Source organism: Caloenas nicobarica, chromosome 4 (genome assembly GCF_036013445.1).
Source record: "Caloenas nicobarica isolate bCalNic1 chromosome 4, bCalNic1.hap1, whole genome shotgun sequence".
NCBI classification, from domain to species: domain Eukaryota; kingdom Metazoa; phylum Chordata; class Aves; order Columbiformes; family Columbidae; genus Caloenas; species Caloenas nicobarica.
The window spans coordinates 12,381,895-12,401,606 of NC_088248.1; the positions used below are offsets into that span (position 1 = coordinate 12,381,895).

The 19,712-nt window shown below is 37.3% G+C and overlaps 1 protein-coding gene across 1 annotated transcript in view; it reads right to left on the bottom strand.

The window, feature by feature from the left end:
- Positions 1–14,060: 14,060 nt before the first annotated feature.
- The window catches only part of PRDM5 (PR/SET domain 5), a 95,354-nt gene continuing 89,702 nt past the window's right edge, over positions 14,061–19,712 (bottom strand). Inside the window, exon 17 of the transcript XR_010606132.1 lies at positions 14,061–14,143. The gene's annotated coding sequence lies outside the window, so the exon portion shown is untranslated. The remainder of the gene's footprint in view (positions 14,144–19,712) is intronic.

Here is a 19,712-nt window from a genome sequence, read left to right on the forward strand (position 1 = left end):
ATGCTGACTGCCTCTGTTCATGCAGCTCTGAAAATATTAGAAAAACGCACTTTAAAAAAGAATGGTACTTTAGCAGTTCAGGAATACAGCTACAGCATGCAGGAAATAGGGACAGCTACATTGCATCAAAGCCGCAAATACACTATAAGGTGTGTAGAAAATACCAGAACCTAGTTTTCTAGTGGCCTTGAACTCTGCAGAATTACTTCTGTTATAACAAACTCAGATGCAGAGGAAGTGTTAACTTTTCTCTACAGAAAAACATTCCTCCTTTTACCACTTGCAGTCACATTTTCCTAGGTCACATCTTATGCTAGTAATCCACAGCAGTGCATAGCCACAGCAGTGAGAGTTTGAGGGGGGATCAGGATCTGGCAGGTGCCTCAGGAGGAAGGCTGCGAAAACACTGCAAAAATTATTGGTTCAAGTTGTGAAATCAGCAGGGAATACACCACTCATTTTGTGCTTTTGTTCTTCTGCTTGGAAGGAAAATAGATGAGTGCATCTTTCCAGATTTCTTGGAGAAAGATCTAAACACAGAGAAGGACAGCCAGGAAAGGAAGGGTTGGGAAGCTGACATGTGTAACAGCAATAATAATCTGAAGGGAAATGGCAAAACAGGGGAAAAAGCTCCTGGGAAACAGATTTTGTATCATACCTAATCTACTCTATGGATTCTACTAAAATAGAGAAAAGGTTCAGTGGAATTGAGAACATGAGGATAAAACGTTCCAGTGAAACGCTGCTGCCATTTGTCAGGACTTTTGCAATATTCCAGTATTTTGCAAAATTCCGGTTCCATTTCACCTGCAAAACCACCTCAACTTAGATGAAAAGATGAGTTCCTTCTGAGTCTCATTTAGTTTATTTCTAATCTTCGAGATATTCTCTCATAAACTTACATAGAAAGCTATGGATATCTACCTAGGGTTCCACAAACATTGCTTTTCCATAGCCTTTCTGCTTGTAGCCTACACTTAACTAAGGGTCCTTCACCATGTACACACAAAGATGTACTTACTTTGACCAAAAGTACGCCAATTCCAAAATGTCCCACAGAAATGGTGAATTGCAGCTGTTCTCCCTCCAGGCACAACCACATAAACACTCAAGATCTCTTTGGTACTACAGAGGGAAAGATATTTCAATAAAATCAACAATTTTGGGCAGGTAATGCAATAACGGTAGCAGATGTTGCAAATAACCTGGGATGCAAGGAGAAGAAAAGACATTGTTATTGTACGTCTTCTACTAAATCAAATGCAAAATGTGGGATCAAAAGGATTCAGCGGCAGACTGGATTATACTTCATGAAGATGGGTTATAATTACAGTGGCCTTTCACTTAAAATAGTTTGATAAAGCCATTAAAGCTGTTTTAGAGAGTCTAACAGATGAAACAATATATGTGTTTTCATTCGAAGCAAAACTGCACACAAGATCACCTCAAAACCTGAGCTACCTAGGTGGAGGTGGTTCACTGGGTATTTTTTATGCAGAACTGTGTATCTACATATGAAATGAGAAGGCAAAACAGTCCAGACAAAAACAAACACACACCAAAAAAAACCCCAAACAAAAACATGTGGGTGACTACATCCACATTTCACAGCTCTATGCAGCATTTCCAGTTCTCTCCAGCTCTTCACATCAGTCATTTGTGGCCACAGAAGGACTGCAGTGCTCATCTAGGAAGATCCAAAGTACCAGTGCCACTGCAAGGGATTTTAGTGTAAGGAAACACACTGTTCATCTGCAGCTTTTTTCTTTTCCCCTCCTTGGATCTATACCTAGACCTCCATTCTGTTCTGCTGCTGAATCACTACAGAGGCTGGGCAAATCAGACATAACCAACTTGGTTCATGAAGGTCATAAGTTTCTGAAGCTCCTGTTTTACTCAATGGAAGACACAAATGTTTGTATTATCAGCAAACAGGGCAATCAACTGCCTTGTGCCTCAGTTCCCACACCCACGAAATGAGAGCAATTATTCCTTGTTTCTGAAGTGCCAGCAGAATCTTACATGAAATCTGCTCAGAACTTACTCTTTCCTAAGGACCATGGTGGTCCGTCATTATGCCAGTTCCTTTATCCAGTGTTACCACCTGACTGGCTGCCCTTCTGTTTACTGAAACAACTAGAGCAATGGTGTTGCAAGTCTTCAACACACTTTCTTCTTCTGCTTGCCCATCTTCCCATATGGCTATTTATGCCACTTGGGTCTTAGCCACCTCCTCCTTTTCTCAGAGCTGAGGACTTGTGCTCTGTTACAGCAGAAAATAGGTTAAAAAGCAAAAAAAGGAATCTATCTGAACTTACTCAGGAGTAGCAGGGACTTGAATGCTATCTTCTCCTGCCTGATAATTACAGAGAAATGGCAGCAGATCTAAATCATGATTGGATAGGAGGTGGCCCTGCCAGTAAATATGATAGTCCTAGCAGGCCCATTCAATTCAGCAGCTCTTTTGCTGTAAAAATATTATTGCACTGAAGTGAAATATCTTGGCCTCACTCCAGTAATAACCAAGGCAGGCTATTGTTGCTTTGGAAGGAAATTTTGCTCAATGTGATGGAAGCAGCCACAGCCTACTGGAGAGAAAATTCAAAACTATCTCTTTGTTCTAATATTGTGGAGAGAGCCTTGATTCCTCTCCTTGCTGTCAAAAAAACAAAAAAACAACAACAAAAAAGGAATGCTCTGCAGAAGGGACCTTAGCAGCAGACAGTGGTTTGAATATTTTCTTACAGCCATAAGACTTTCTGGCTTTATTCTGAGTCAGACAAGTTCACCTAAAGAAAGTACAAAGTGCAAGTTAGATCTAGTTGGAGTGCACACATTTTATTGCTGGAATTTGCTGGGCATCTGAGAAATCCTGATGTTACAGCCTAAGAGTATAAGATCAATAAAAATAATGAAAGGTTTTTAATAATTCGTCTGTCAAGCAGAAAACCTAACAGAACACATTTAGATATTCAAATGTACTTTATATGCATATGCATCAGCTCTTTGGTGGCCAATATACTCAATAGAAAACATCAATATTTTGCAGAAACTGAATGCAGAGAAGAATTCATCAGACAGTGCTAACTGCTAGACTCTTTTACTTCCTGGCTTGTCACTGACACTGATACCTTATAAAGCAACACTGGGCAGCAATTAAGTGGGGCTGTTATTCAGCACTAACTTAGCAAAGGAAAAGAAATGAATGAGCTTTCCCAGGTTGCAGTAGTTCAAGATTGCCTCTCAAAGGGCTGCATCAATTACTGTCACTTATTTGTCAGCAGTGTGCCATGATTAATTGGCGAGATCCACATTTTTGCATGCCTTACGTCATACATGGCTCTGCTCCCCCATCTGTTTTTATTGGTGTTACTGACAAAACGTTCCACACCATGTCCCTTGTCAAAGCTATATTAATGCCTCACAATGGGCCCAAACTAGAACAACTTTAAACCCTACAGATTACCGAAATGTGCTGAAAATAAAGACGTAAAGAGAAGTGACTGAAAGGTGTAGAAGAATTGAAAGTTGAGATGCAAAAAAGAACAAGAGATTTTAAGCTTTCTTCAGCAAAATGAGAATGTTATGTTGGCAGAATAAGGGAGTTTGTTGTTGGTACTAAACTACGTGGAAAAGTTTTTATCACTAATTCAGACTAAGTACTGCTTAAACGCCCAAGGCATTTACAAAGTTAACTGTTACCTAGCAAGAACAAGGATGGCAAAACCAGCCTCAAGTTTCACTTTATCACATTCTTACTTTCCTATTTAGGATGGTGTTTGAATGGCTCTTTGTTCTTTTCTAAAAAAAAAAAAAAAAATCATTTGAGTCCTACAGACTTTCATGGGAGTCCAATATCCATTTAAAAGTTTTCTTGGAGTCTTAGTGACACATACACACATGTATGTGCTAGGTAGTGAATAAAAAACCCCATACATATACTAAAGAGCATCACAGCAGGACAGTGTATGGTAACACACAAACTTATGGTTCTAACTGTAATAAAGGCTTAATCATCAAAACACCATTCAACATTTATGTGGTTGTTTTCATGAGTAGAGATGAATGTGCTTTAAAAAAATAATTAAACAAATGTTATTTCTGTTCTCATTCCATTTTCATTGCACAGACAGGAGCTGGACTCCATGATACTTTTGGGGCCCTTCCAACTCAGGACATTCTATGATTCTATGATCATTCTAGCCTTGACTGCCATCAGACTGCTCATACATCTTGTGATACCTGTCATCTTTCTGAGAGCTTCTACTCAGAAATTGTGCCATTTTGAGAATCTAAATTTTGTTCTTTTAAAGTACACATTTCTCTCTACTAGCTGGAAAAGGTAAAATATCTGAAATTTTCATTTTCAGCATCCAGACTCCATACATTTTTAGAATCCATTTCCAAAGATCCACAAGATCCATTTCAGAAGGTGCTGTGAAGGACATTATAGCACTTACATGGAAATTCTGCTTGCCCTTCCACACTTGCTGTCCTTCTGACCATCTGAAGCAATCAGCAAATACTTATGCTACAATGATCATCTGGCTTTTTCATTGCATTGGCTTCCAAGTTCACAATCATGAAAATAGTACAGTGGATAATTAGAAGTCTCTTGTAATTATTGGACCATCCATAAATAATTCTGCAAGGGTGGCATTTGTTCATAGTACAATTGGAAAAGGAAGCTGGTAAGTGACCCTAAATTTGCATATTTTTATTCTCAATATATACAACCTCAATTTAAAAGTATTCTTTTTCTTTCAAAGGAACTACATTTTATACACTTTCTTTGCTTACCCTTTAGTTAGCAGAAGTGATTGACAGTCCAGGCTGAACATTTAAATATCTGTATATACTCCTTTAGTTTCCTCACATCTCCAGAACATTGTCTCCAAGATTGAATCAGAGTCCCTTTCAGAGAGCTAAATGATCAAATACTCTTCTTCTCCTGAAAAGTCTTATTTTATATTCCTTTGTCAATGAAATAACGCAGGGGAGAAGAAGGAAAAATGATATGACCTTTTAGGAAACTGAATATTCCACATCACACATTCCCCCTAGCAGCATTGTCAGATATTTAAAGCTTCTCACTGAGAGAGCCACTGCTCCATTATTAGCTGGGATAGATAAATTCCTCCCAATAAAAAGTCTCCCCTCAACCTTCAAGTGCTTTTATAGAAACAGACCCTTCTGATAAGCTTTGTGGTCCTTCACCTCAGAATTCTGTTGCTAGACAGTGAAGAAACAAGAGCACAGAAACAACAACCACCAGCCTTACTAGTCAAAACTGAGTTTATAGTTTCAAGAGATGTAAATGATCTGTTATGTCAAATACAAATAATATCAAATACAACTAATTATGTTTGACTTCCATTTCCATACATGTCACAGCGTGATAACAGCATCTTCCTGGGTCTAGGAGTTGTGGCCTATATGATCTCTGCTAAAGAAATAGCATAACCTTACTCTAATGCCTCTGTCTTCCTCAGTTTCTATCTGTTGCTTCACTACTCGCAACAGCCAGCTACTCCCTCCACCTTCATCAAAGAGACCTCTAAAGTCTCTGCTGTTATATACCACAGGCATGAAAATAATCACAGATACCATAGGAAAAAAAAAAAAGGAGCAAAGAAAAAAACAACAAAAGCTGTTTTGATCTGAGAAATTACAGACATGAGGAGCCAGGTCTACATGAGGCAGTAAAACTGCACAATAAAAGCTCAGTTACCAATAAGAAATGAATTTTCATGCTTCGAATATTTTTGCTACTTTCTCAAAAATAAACAGAAAAATTATTCTCAACATGATGGAAACCAGGCAAATGTAAACACAGAGGAATAAGGTTAAGATAATGGGACATGCAGGCCAAAACACAGATAGCCATGCTTTTGTGTTGGCTAGATAGCACGTCTGCAGAGGTTATCACACTATCAACACTGTCAGTAAATAGGCTCTGACAGTTACTCATTCCATGCTGTTGTGCAGAACAGAACAAAGCTTAGCTCTGAGACACCTGTCCTTTATCTGGAGCTTTCCTGGTCCCAGAAGGCAGGTCTCCCTTTATGGTGCAGAGGTTGTCCTGGCTCTCAGGTGCCATCAGCACCTTGGACAGCGTGAGCCTGGGCCTACCCAGGGGCAGGTGCTGCTGCCCACAAGCAAAGCGCACACAAAAACACGCCTGTGCTCACCCCCTCACACCTCATGACAGCTTAGGGACATCTCGACTATGGCTTTTCGCCCAAATTTTCATGGTTTCTACCAGAAACTGTGGAATTTTTCCTGTAGGCCAGTTTCTCTGTGCATCCAGAAGAGAACAGGTTCCCAACAAAACCGTGCAATTGATGACAGCTCTTGCCAGAACCAGCTTTCTAGCATCATTGGCTGCTGTGCTAGTCGAGCTGCTGACAGCAGCAGCGGCAAAAAACTGAAGAGGGAAAAAAAAAAAACCCACAAGATTAGGCTGAGCTTCTGTCTTTATCTCCATTTAGCTATAAAACCCTTCAGACTGCTCCTCCAGAATGATCCCTGCTGCTAGAACACCTTCTCCTTCTAGAAAACTAAGAACCTTTTTCAAATTTCTATCCAAGAAATAACTTTTACAGTTATTTTTTAATTCCTGACTTTGACCTCCTCCTATTTATTTCTCTTTTCTTGTCCTTTGACTGTTTCATTTTTATAAGATATAAGCCAAGAGGCTATCTAAATTATTTTTGTGTTGACCATTACATATCACTACAACGATACTGTCTGGGAGGTTATCTTACATTAGCTGAGTTTTTCTGTTCCCAGTTGCACACTATGAACATAATACACATCTTTCTTTAGTTCTGTAGCAAAATTCTAAACTACACTGGCTTAAAAAAGCAGGAACACAATGAATGTGACAGATAATTTGAATGACTCAGAAATCCACAGAATGTATACCTAATGTTTTGAATAACTGGGCCTGGATTTCCATTTTGATGTGTTATTTACTACATTCTGCCTTGCAAGTTTACATACACTAATCCTCCTGGACATTTTCAGCATAAGGAGCGAGCTCTGGCCTCCAGCTTTGAAGCAATTCACTACTTCTGCACACACAGCAATATTTTAGATAGAAATTATAGGTAGTATTGGCAAAGTGTTATTCTGTAGAAGGCTCTGATCTGCTCACCTTATGACCTTAGAAAACATTCCCAAGCTTTGAATAAATCAGTGGTATTTCATAAGCCTTGTCATTATCTTTCTATTCATGGTTTCCTGAGACAGTCAAATTTGAAGAACAATTGTGTGACAGTAGAGCAATGAGAAATGAGAACAACATGTAAAAGATCTGTCAGCTGTGCTGGTTTGACAAATATGGTTTAAAAACAGAACAAAAAACTTCCCAAACCAGAGGGTAAGCAGAACAATTATTTTAGTCAAACAATGCACTTACAAGAAATGCAGCAGATTCTAGAACATTCATTCCCCTTTTCATTTTTTCCTAGAAAATGCAAATTAGTCATGAGAACATTACAGAGGCCCATAGTCTTACAGTCTGGTTAATATTAAATAAAACTACAGTACTCGATACATTTAAAATCCACAAGAGGGCAGAAGCACAGGTAAACAGATGAACATAAAATGACACAAACAGACACCAGATAGAAAGAAGTTCTAGACACTAGTGTTGTGAAATACTTGTGGGTTTAGTTTGTGTGGTTTTGGGGTGCTTTTTGTTGTTGTTGTGTTTTGGTGGTTGTTGTTGTTGTTTGGGGTTTTTTTTGTTGTTTTGTTTGGTGTTTGTTGGGGGGAGGGCATGTATGTGTGTTTGGGTTGGTTTGGTTTGGTTTGGTTTTTTCTCCAAAGGAAAATTAGGCAACTTACTAGGGGAAATTATATTAATTGATTGTATTTACTCAAACACAGAACCTTGCCATATGTTGAAAATATGAATCGTATTAACCAGGTTCAGACAATTATTTATTTGTTCTGAAACTAGCCTGCTTTGGTTCCACGGATAATCAAAACGACCACAATTTAGTCATTCATAGCTGTTCACTGATTTCAGCTGGAAAGTCATTAATCACTGCCAATGATATAATGACTTTTAAAACCACACAGAGGAAGCCTGCATCCTCGGTTTGGCAGTGGCATGATCAGTTTGTACAACAGCGAGCCCAACTCAAATAGAGCTGCAACTGGAGGGCTTGGCTTCTCACATACAGTATCTCATGCTGTTTGCTGACAGGACAGGACAAAATTGTCCAAACTGATTTGGAAGCCTAAAACCAATCTTCAAAAGACATTAAAGTATTCAGGACTACAGCCATAAACAGACTTACTAGCAGACATTCTTTCATCCAGAACCACCTACAGTCTCAAGTTAGATGCCAAGATCCATCTTTTAAAACACGTGTAAAGTATAAGAAAACAAAGTGCTAGAGGAAAGTTGGCTCACGCCATCCTTATAAAGTCAGAAAAATGCTTAAGCCCTTCATTTCAAAGCAAGTAAGCACCTACCTGATTAGCAATGCTCTGCTCTAAATCCTGTTCTCCATGGTGTCCAGGCAAGGACACAATTATACTTGAGAGAAACCTGCCTGCTGTAGCTTCTCTACTAACGTAATCAATATCTAGAAGATGAAAAGCTTGTTTTCAGTTCTCACTCTTCTCCATTAGAGTAAGGACTCAAATATAGCCATTTCGGGAATCCAAGCCATGGGGCAAATATAAATTAGATGTGCAACTCACACCTTGGAGTCATCTATTAATACACAAGGATGTTTCTGTTAGCCTATGGACATGGAAGACACTCCCTGTGTTTCATTAACAGGTTGTTCAATAAGATTTATCAATGAAAGGCCTTCTTACTGCTCTCAGTTTTTCCTCACAGACACAAAGCAGAGACAGACAGTTCTCAGCCTAAAATGCAGAGCAGGTTTCCATCCTTTCCCAATACAAAGGTGGACCTGATTTGGCTTGTTTAGTCATGTAAAACTTAAGTCATATTCCTAACATTCCTTTCCTACTGTGTACACATTTTGATCTGTGTTTGTGCATGCATGCATACATATGTAAACTTTTTAACTTAAATATATTGCTTGTGCTTATTCTAAACAGTGAACTGTGTAAACATACACTTACTTGCATATGTATTGACTATAGTAATTTCTTTTTCTTACACCAGTATAAATCAACTTCTCAAAGTAAAATTAAGGAAGTATGAGATGAGAACAAGAAAACAATTTCAGTTTTCTCAGACTATATATTGCCAAAATCTACAGCAGCTGTGGATTCACCTAAGGTAAGTCTGGAATTGAATACAGATCCAAGGATTCATCTGTGATCTATTTTGCTTGGTTTCTAGAAAATATTGTTCTTTATGTCTGGGTCTTTTCAGAATATGTCATGAGGCATACTGAGTGGAAAAAGAGATGGTAAAAATAATCATTTTATACAGCCAGGATCTGCTTTTAGAAAAAGCAAAGGCAAATGCCACAGTCATTTTGAGTGCACAGCATATGTGTAACTCTAAACTTATAAATCCCTTCATAAGTTGTTTTCATCTTTCTGAAAATATTTTTGAAGCAAAACATCTAAGTATTTATTCTCTTATTGATGGGAAGATGAAATATGTCTAAAATGAAACACATCCTTGTGGATGTGACAGTAGCCCATATCCTGAGCAGACTTTGTGGGACTCTAATTTAAGAAACAGCATAATTAACTATAAGAAACTTGCAATTACAGAGCCAGCTACTGACTGGGCTTTTATATTCACAAGGGAAGTTACCAGCAACTATGAAAGAAGTCTGCTAGGAAAAACATACATTTTAAGCTTTCTCGGGTTTAACGTATTTATTCACCTTACTAACAACTTGCTGTAACAATTAGTACTATGCTCAGAAGTAACAATTTACAATCATGACTAAGGACTCCACATTCTATTAATTTTCTTTTTCTGGAAATGTCTTGTAACATTTGACTGGAACTAGTTGTTTTACTGGCAAAGAGCTTTATTTCTGCTTACTGATGGCATTTTACTTTGGATGAATATGTACATGTTTGAATGGGAAAATATCACCTTCTACTGTTAATCTTTTATTAACAAATCAAGCCATGAGCTAATCCTAAAAGATAAAGATGTTATACTAATAAAGGCCTCAGAAAACAGAACCCTGTTCATCATGCATAGCAAGCAATCACATGGCTGGTAGCTAGTAGACTGAAATCTAAGTAAGATGATTCTTTGCTAGACTTTTCAATTTTTAAAAAAAATTAGACAACCTCAGCTGAGAGGGTAGGTAATTGGTATTGTCACTGAAATATATAGTAGAAAGGTACCATTTTGGTACCAAGCAAACATGCTGATTTATACTAGAGAAAACCCACATTTTTTATTTTCCTTCTGATGAGCTGTTAATATTTTAAGTTTAAAAACAAACCATTAAACCTGCATACTTGAAGGCAGCTCCTTTTGCCATCTCTCCATTGATTAGCTGAATGATGTTCAGAGTTTTGTGGTGGCATAGAAGGCCTGCTTTCTACAGACTGGTTTTTAGAATTAAGAGAAATAAAGTCCAAACCATTAATTTCACAGCTTTTTTCCACTTCAATCCTCATTTGAATTCTGAGGCCACATTCAAACCTTAGTTGTCTTACCATATTTGCTAAGCTGGTGAAAAGTATCAAAGCAAGGAGAAGAAATCACTGCTTTCCAGCCATCCTTGCTGCACTGTAAAGGAGTGGACAGAAGAATTTATAGCAGCTTTGTTTTGCAGGTCAGTACAATAAGACTCATGTGTAGCTCTAACAAAGGGCTTGTTGATCTTATGCTTGTTCTCTATCCTGAAGATCTAAGCTTGGCCCTATCATCCCACACAAATATTTTGGACCTGCATGAGGAGATAGTTTAGAAAGGAATAACCTCACCTGTTTGGCTTCCTGACAACTTCCTTCAAGGCAGAAGAAACTTTCCATTGCACCCATTTGAGAGAGTCTTAGGCCAGGTCACTAAAAATAACCACAGGATTTTCTCTCAGACACACAGAGCAAGTTTAAAAAACAAATGTATAGGAAGAGATTTAACAGAAAGTGTTTTTACGTGACTCAAGGCTGCTCAGATCGCAAGAAAGGATAGGAAAGCTCAGGCCTTGTCACCCTTTACTCAGAATAACTGAGTAATCCAACCACCTTTTCCTTGATGTAGAACAGCAGAAAGTGTCCTCTACATAAGCTGTCAGTGTCATCTGACAAGTTTTAGTTACCATAAACTAAACTGCCCAAAACCAGAAGGAAAGGCAGCAAGTAGCCTTCGTTAGAAACAGCAAACTCCAATAAACAAACAAAAAAATGTACTTTGTCTTTTTGTAAAGATTTGTGTAGTTTTGCCTGAATAATTCATCCTCCTCTACCATTTGCCAGACTGAATTTGATTAGATATTTTCAACCATGGTTTTATTAGTCAAAGTTTTTTATAATTCAGTTCTAAGTGACAGACTAAAAGGAAGAAAACAAAGCAAAAGCACAACCTGTAATCACAAGTTTTTTCATCCATGCCCAAACAACTTTTATTATTTCACCTCAGCAGACTCAATCCCCAGTCAACCTACGATGAGGCTGAAAAAAAAATGACATACAGATGTACAAAATGATGTAGAGAAGAATCCTTCTGAGTTTTATTACAGTATAAATGACTTAAGTTAACAATGTCAGAATACACACATGCAAAAAAAAAAAAGAAAAAAAGACAAAGTATCTAGAAAAAAGATTCCATATCATGGAAAAATTTTGGTGCTTCCTGACTAGTAAAGTGGATTTATGATCTACATTGAATTTGGCAGGTAAAGCTTGTTAAAGAATTTTTTCAAGTGTGAAGTGTGACAGCGGTAGAAGACAACCACACTATTAGTACCAAAGACTTAACCTCAATAATGCTGCAGTGAAGGTCTCTAATTCAGTAGCAACATTACCTGTTGTAGCTCTTCCCTCCCAGTTTTGTTTGAACAGCTGGTAAACTGGAAATGAACTTGTGGATTTAAGGTCTTACAGTCTTTCCTTTGCAGAAAGATAACAAAAAAAAAAAACCCAAACAAAAAAATCCCAAACCACAACACAACACCAAAACCCATAAACTCCAAACAACTTTTCTTATTAATAATTGTCCCTTTCTATAGAAAGCCCTTTTCGAAGAAAAACAAATGAAAACGGCCTATCTTCAATTGTTATTCAGCAAACAACATGGTTGTCTTGCTGTGCAGCAAATGGAAGGAGAAATTTTGAACCAGTTATTCACAGTTTGCCGCTTGCAAGGTCTGATGCTGAGAGCCACTTTCATTACTTCAGGGATTTTATAGCTAAAGGGTATGAAGACATGACCAATAATATTTGAAGTATAGCTACTTAAGTTAATCAACTGTATTGGTCAACATCTGAAACACCATAGCTAACCGTGTATTTGCTCATGATACAAGATGCATATGTCTTATAGGAAATTAACGTTACATAGAACCAACGTATTAATAAAAGGCTATATTTTTGTCAGATTTTTGTCCTCATTTTTTTTTTAACAAAAGAAATAGCAAATTAGAACTAGGACATTTCCTGATTGTTTGTAGCCATATTAAATTCACGGTCCTCAAACAAAATGTCCTACTACCCTGTCAGCAATTATAAAGCAATGCTCCTATTATTACTACTACATTCAGTATCATAACTAAGCAAAGGCAAGTGCAAGTGGCTATATAAGCAGAAGAGAGATATTCTGTCTCGAAGAGCTCAGAGGCTAATCAGGAAGAAAGCAGTGATGACAGAGAAAGGAAAACAGAGAGATATAGCAGTTTGTCCAAGTGGTAGACAGTCAACAAGCAGATCTGGAATATAATACCTACATGCTTTGGAGTTCCTCAGACACCTTCTATCACGGGCCTCATACTTGTTTCAGAAAGTGAAAAGGTCTCAGAAGCTCTATTAAAATGTCTTCATAGCTGAATGTAATTAGTTTCATTTTTAAACAAAGATTTCAACTCTTTTCTCACTTGCACTCAAACGACACTGTTGACTCAAAGAGGAACAGTTTTCCATCTATGCTTGTATATGTAAAGAACCAAGTTCCTGCTTACCTCGACATTCTATTAAGAAAATCCTTAAGGTAACCAAATTCCAAAATTGACTTAAATTCCACTTATTTCTAGAAGTACACACAGAACCAGGCTTCAGAGCTCTACATACTATGATCTTTTCAGACTAGAATGTCTTTTATATATCCGACCTATATAACAGTTTATGTGTATGTATGGTATCTGTCTCTGAAATGCTCATGAGATCACACTGTTTAAAAACCTAGGTGACAATTCTTACTACTTTTCTCTTTATTAAATTGAAGAATAATGCCATCTCCAAGTTTTCTTTGGGTTAGTTGTTGGAAGAACCTCATGGTGTGACAGACTAACATCATGAGGTTTTGTTTTCTTCCTTTAGAAACATCTTATCTGAGATTGCAGTTGTTTATAGTAGAAAAGTAGTAGGCATCTCAATTATTTACTTGAATTAAACAGTTTCAGTATATATGTGCAATGCATCTCGTGTACATTTCTAAGATATACTGCTTAATTAATTTATCAAAATCCTATTCCACTCAGGACACACAAAGACTAAGAACAGTGAAAATCCTCTCAAGACTCAGTTGACTCTGGTTGCAACTGATCATAATCAGTGCAGAATGACTCCATCAACCAAAATTTCAATAGAAGTCACGAAATTTCCACTTTTAAGTTAACACGCTTCTCAATAACATACTTCTTGCCCGCTCTGGCCACACACTCAAAGGGGGTTTTTTGTTTGTTTAAGCTACACAGCACTTGCCACCACTTTCAAAGGGGGCATCAAAACATACCCCTGTGCACATTTCTACTGATAAGTGAAACACTAAGTAGCTTTGGTTTGGTTCCTGCATCTTGCTATTTAGATTTTTTTTATGTGATCAGGCCCAGGACATATGCAGTGATGGAGATCCAAGAATATTTTCTTTCCTACCTCAGCTGGAATCCATGGAGACAAATGGATCACCAAGTCTCTCTTCCACTTGTGACATGAGTGGTTGTTTGTCCCATTTTCTTTTGTCGCTGGAGGGTGATGACAGTTTATATGTCATGCACAGCCTCTGATCACACTCCTGTTGTAACGAGATAAAGCTGAATTTAGCAAACTCAAAGATACATGCTACTTGAACACAACAATGAGGGCTCAGTGAAAGCGATGCAGCATATCAGTAAATGCTTTGCAAACACTGAGTTTGCCAGTATCCTGTCTGCCCTGTTCACAGGATATTACAGATTCAGTACCAGCTTACAAGGGAATGGGAGACAAAATAGACCAAAAAAAAAAAAAAAAAAAACCCGAAAACCCAACAACTAAAGACTGGCAGTCCCAGGTTGAAACTTTCAACTAATAATTTTTCAGGTCAAGGAAACAGCTGAAATCTTTTCAGATGTTATCACATATCCTTAAATTGCTCCATCTTGATGTGCCACAGTTCTGTACAAGAGACAAAATAAGCTGTCAGAATTCAAATGTGTTCAAGAATACAGCTTTGCAGCTGTAACTGCTATCATATGCTGAGCTAGCACTAGCCTAAAAAACAGCACTGGCTTCCTAGTAACCTGTTATCAAGATTACATAGCCAAAAGATCATAACCTATTCAGGAGAATGACACCTATCTGCAGCATTACTGGTCACCTTTGGCCAGCAGAAGATGGTATTTGCATTCCTTCTGTCTTGGACAGGGAGCCATTTCGAGGCTTTCTACCTGTTTGGGACACACTTGAGCCCTCTCTGCTAGGTATGTGCATAAATTAATGTAGAAGAGTCTACACACCTCTGTTTCCTCAGAAATTACTTGAGTATGCTTTATTTTTTGGTAAAGGAAATTGCATTAAAAAAAACTCAACAGGCAGAGTTAAACTTTCACTGAGAAGGGAATCTCTATATTTTTATGCAACAAGTATTTACCTAACTGAACTTAAAATGTTTTGGTATCACCTGGTCATACATTGACAACAGTGCACTGGGCTTCTTCTCCTCTAAAAGTGATGCTTTAGAGGGACTATTATGCTATGTCTTTTAAAGGCAAATTGCCAGGTGTGGCTGACAACACAACTGACAGGTTGAGGTTCATTTGTGAACAATATTTAAACCAGACGCAACAGACCAATGGATCTCCAATTACCCTTGCAGAGAAGCCATGGCTTATAAACCAGTATTTGAACTCCAGGCTGGACTACTGGATTTCAACTACACAGAGCTGAAATCCTCCACTGGCATGCGTGTGCCATGGCACAACAACTTGGTAAACTGACAAAGCAGATAGAAACAGCAAGAAACATTTCTCCCCACTTTTAACTCAAAAGAGTAGAAGTAAATGAATAATTTCCAGTTTTGGATTCAGACAGTTCCTTTACTTTTCCCAGCCTACTAGAAGGAAACATTTGTCTTCTCAGCAGATCAGAACATTCTTCCTTTGCTGAAAAGGATTTCATCGTTTGAACTTGTTCACTTTCTGAAACTATTGGTGAGAGGAAGGAAGTGAGGCAGAGGAATCAGGATGGTTGGTTTGGGGTGGGTTTTTCTGTTTGTTTAAATAGAGCTTGAGATAGTGAAGCTAGCACTTATAAACAACACTCACCATAACAGTTCTGTGATGTAATTTCTTCAGACCTTGAGATCAATCTGCAAGTTATGGCATCAGCCCCCAAAAAGTTATTTTTATGCAGTGTCAATAACTCTTTGTAAGTGAAACTATAGCCAGAGATCTTTGAAGAATAACAGCACTGGTACCTATCAACACAACTACAGAGCACTAAGGGTTCTGATTCAAAGAAACCAACCAGAAACATGTTCATATAACAACATCACAAAATAACTCACAAATTGCTCTGACTACACCATATCTGTTCATTCAAATATGATATAAAATGCCCAGCACACATGTTAATTTACACTATTTTTTCTGATTTCTAATTAGGACTTGCTAGTGTAAACTGAAGGATGCATTAAATCCTTCACAACAATACAGACAAAACAATCATAAATGTCCTTTGCGCTTGCTAATGCTATCATATTCATTATTTGTATCAGCTTTTGGCCTTACACCTGATCAGAATGGAAAGCAAAAGGAACAAGCGAGCTTGCTGCTATTCCTAACAGAGATGGAGTTCTTTCCTGGAGGAGTTAACTCTAATAGAAAAAAAAACCCAGAGAATAAACTGAATGTTATGATCTGCAGAAAATTATACAATGTAAGGGGGGAAAAAAATAAAAAGAAAACCACAGCCTTCTAAAACTGCAGTGACTACACATTAATTCAGGAAGATCGCTAGCTTTTCATGTCATTCTGCATGGCGCAACTTAGCATAGAAAAGTCAGTATTTTGACTAATGATGAATTTTGCCATTTTGTCATACTGGACAGTAAAGCAAAACAAACCCAGGCAAAAAGGAAAAAAAATATCAACAACTACCTTAACTATCTTTAAATCAACAGATTTCAATTTCCTGTCTCTCAAAATCAGCTGAAGGGAATGTTCTCTGTCTTTTCCAAAGGTAATACCAAGTGGAAGCCCATCAATGCATTTTTTTACTTAAAGGAGAAGTTTTGTTGGGGTTGTTTTTGTTTCAGAAAGGTACAACCAAATAGCAATATATTGTTTAATGGTAAGTTTGCATAGGAACTCAATTATACAGTTCACCACCATGAATTCAGTAACCTGGATCATATGACCTCTGACCATGTGAAATTCAAGCACCTCATGGAAATAACAGGGCAGTTCTTGCCATTGAAGCACCTGTAGCTGTTGAGCCAGGTGCTGGCTCTGTTGGGCAGATCTGTAGCTGCTTGAGCCCAAAGGGAAAGTTCCTGGAGGACATGATCAAAGAGTCATCACTGGGAGCTGGACTCCAACCTCCTGTACCTGCTTCTGCTTCCCGTGAAGGTCTTTCACTCACACATTGACTCTTGTCTGTCCCTTGTTCTACTGAAGCCATTAGCAAGATCAAAGCTTCAGTTAGGTAACTGCTGCTATTGATTACATACAGCACGATTAATCTTAATACATACATTGTAATTTATCCAGCAACAATTAAAAAAAAAGTACATTCTCCTTTTCACATACCAACTTTCAGCAACTAACATTTTTTCTCAAATACAGTTATTAATTCTGAACATTTAACACGACTTTGCAGCAAAGCTCTCTGGCAAAAACCCTATGCAAAACATGTAAAATATATTAAATGATCCTCTTTCTTTTCCCCAAAACAAAGAAGAATTATTATTCTTCTTTTTTTCTTCTAATAGCATTGTCCTTCAAAAACTGCCTACAAAATCCTCACTTTTGAACTTTTTTTTTTTGTGCGTGGTTTTTGTTTTGGTTTTTGTGGGGGTTTTTTGAGTTTTTTTCCTTCTGCTGTTCTCTGTGACTTACTTTCCATTGGTGAAATAGAAGAAGGGAAAATATAAAGCAAAAAAAAGTATAAAAAGTTATAATCTCAAATTTTATAACTAAACTCTTGATTTTTTGTCAAAAAGGCAAACAAACACACAGAAAATAAAGTCACCTCCCACCCCAGACATGTTAAAAAAGTCACCAACCTAATTCTCCTTGCAGATAATTAAGAACACATAGTTAAAACACCATCAGGCATCTCACTATACAGTACTGTTTGATTTTGCTACCTGATTAGTTTAACTATGTTACTTTTTATAATAACAGTAGCAATAAGTTAAAGTTCTCTGGACCTAGAAATACACTAGTTTGATAACCTCTTTAACAAATCTCTCTAAATAAGGAGAGGAAATATTCTTTACTCAACCTTATAATGCTTATTTGTATTTTCAATATATTTGATTTATATGAAAAAGTGATTTCTACGAAACTGGCAAAGATTCTAGTTTCACATACCTCTCAGCTACCAAAAATGACATGAAGAAGAATTAGTATGCTTTTACACATAGGCAAGTACCACGAACAAGTGAAATATTCATAATTACACTTCTCCTTCAAAATCTGCAGGAATACTAAACAATTTAGAAACAATTAAGTATGTGCATTTCAACAAACAAACTGATTGCTATAAAATAGCTAAGTGTTACTAAATAATTATAATTCATTAAACACCAACCACATGGTTTGTATTCAAAACTAATGCTGTGAAAAACTTCTAAAAATATAGGAAAATATCTAATTAAAATTAAAAAGAGCATAGAGGTTATAACACAAAATTACACAAAACATACATATAGTGATACACTTTTCCGTCATACACCAGTGTAACACCTAAGTCACTTGTTCCACACTGAACAGATACATTTCAGAACAACATTATATGAAATTGGGTTGTCCATACGCAGGTCTTCTCCAGGATCCTTTTCAAATGAATTTACATCAGTGTAACTGCTGTGCAGAACATATTTGTCTTGCCTTACTATGCTTTACTCTTTCTCCAATTCAGATCAACCTAGGGCACACTGGACTCCAATTTCAAATCTGCAGATACAGCTGAAGGTTACCCCTTTCCTTTGCCTGCAGAAACCTTGCAAGTGGCTCTCATTCAAGTCTAACTAGTCATATGTAAGTTGAGCTGAAGACCCTTGAAATAAGCAGGAAAACATTACTTGGCACTTTCCTATCATGTTGAAAACAGTGGCAGTTCCTGCTTGTCCCTGATCAACTGTGTTAGAATTGCCACCAGTAAGTCACCTGGTTTCATTTAGAAAGGGAACCTGTAAACTTGAGTTTACAACTTCCTTGTAAATGGGAAGGACACCCGTAAACTTGTTATATCATTGTCATGGAGTATTTTAGGCTTCCAAATGAAAATAAAAGAGGTTGAGGATCAGCTGTATCATAACTAAACAGGAGGCTTCCTAGGAAAAAAACTAAGTCACTCTGACATAGACCCTGTAATTAGAATTACCCCAATGGCAGGCCTCCTTCAGTTTCTGAGAAAAACACAAATTGTCTTCTGCTTATTTTTTGGAGAAAAGTTATGAGTTTAGCAAAGATGACTATTGGGATCCAGTGCTGGATCTCAAAACTGAACATGTAACATATAGATGTCCATGCAGAAGAATGGGATCCAAATTATGAAGAGGGAAGGAAGTGTTAATCACTAAATATATCAACATTTTCTATTGCTAGCTATTTCTATTGCTAGAAATAGTTCTATTGTTATTTCTTTTTTGTTTTCTGCTTAGAAAATCTATGATGTGATAAACAGATTTGAGTAGAGAGTCTATCATGAGGTAAAGAATTAGGCCGTTTGTTTCAGCATTATCATCCCCATTGCAGTTCAGAAGGAAGTTGGATTCTTCTCCCATGAAAACTAGGAGAAAGATGTCCCAATGCAAGTTCATTTTACAAAACATTGGCGGGTCCAAAATGAATATGAACAGTTTACTAATGACAGAGCCTTCATATTAACTGCTGATAGCTCAGGAGTTCCACATGCGATCATCCTCTGAATTTACAGTTTTACTGTCCTTGTACATAAAAATTTCTTGGTTATCTGTTATAGCTGTGGTACAAGAGGGTCTGTGGGAAATCCTTTCAAGAGTTTCACTGCAGTAAACAACTCAAGCTGATACCTGGAAGAATTTGGTTGTCATTTAGTTGTAAACCAGTATTTTTCCCAGTACTCATTAAAACACGATTAGGAAAACAGAGGTAGTTAAATGGGAGGAAATCCAG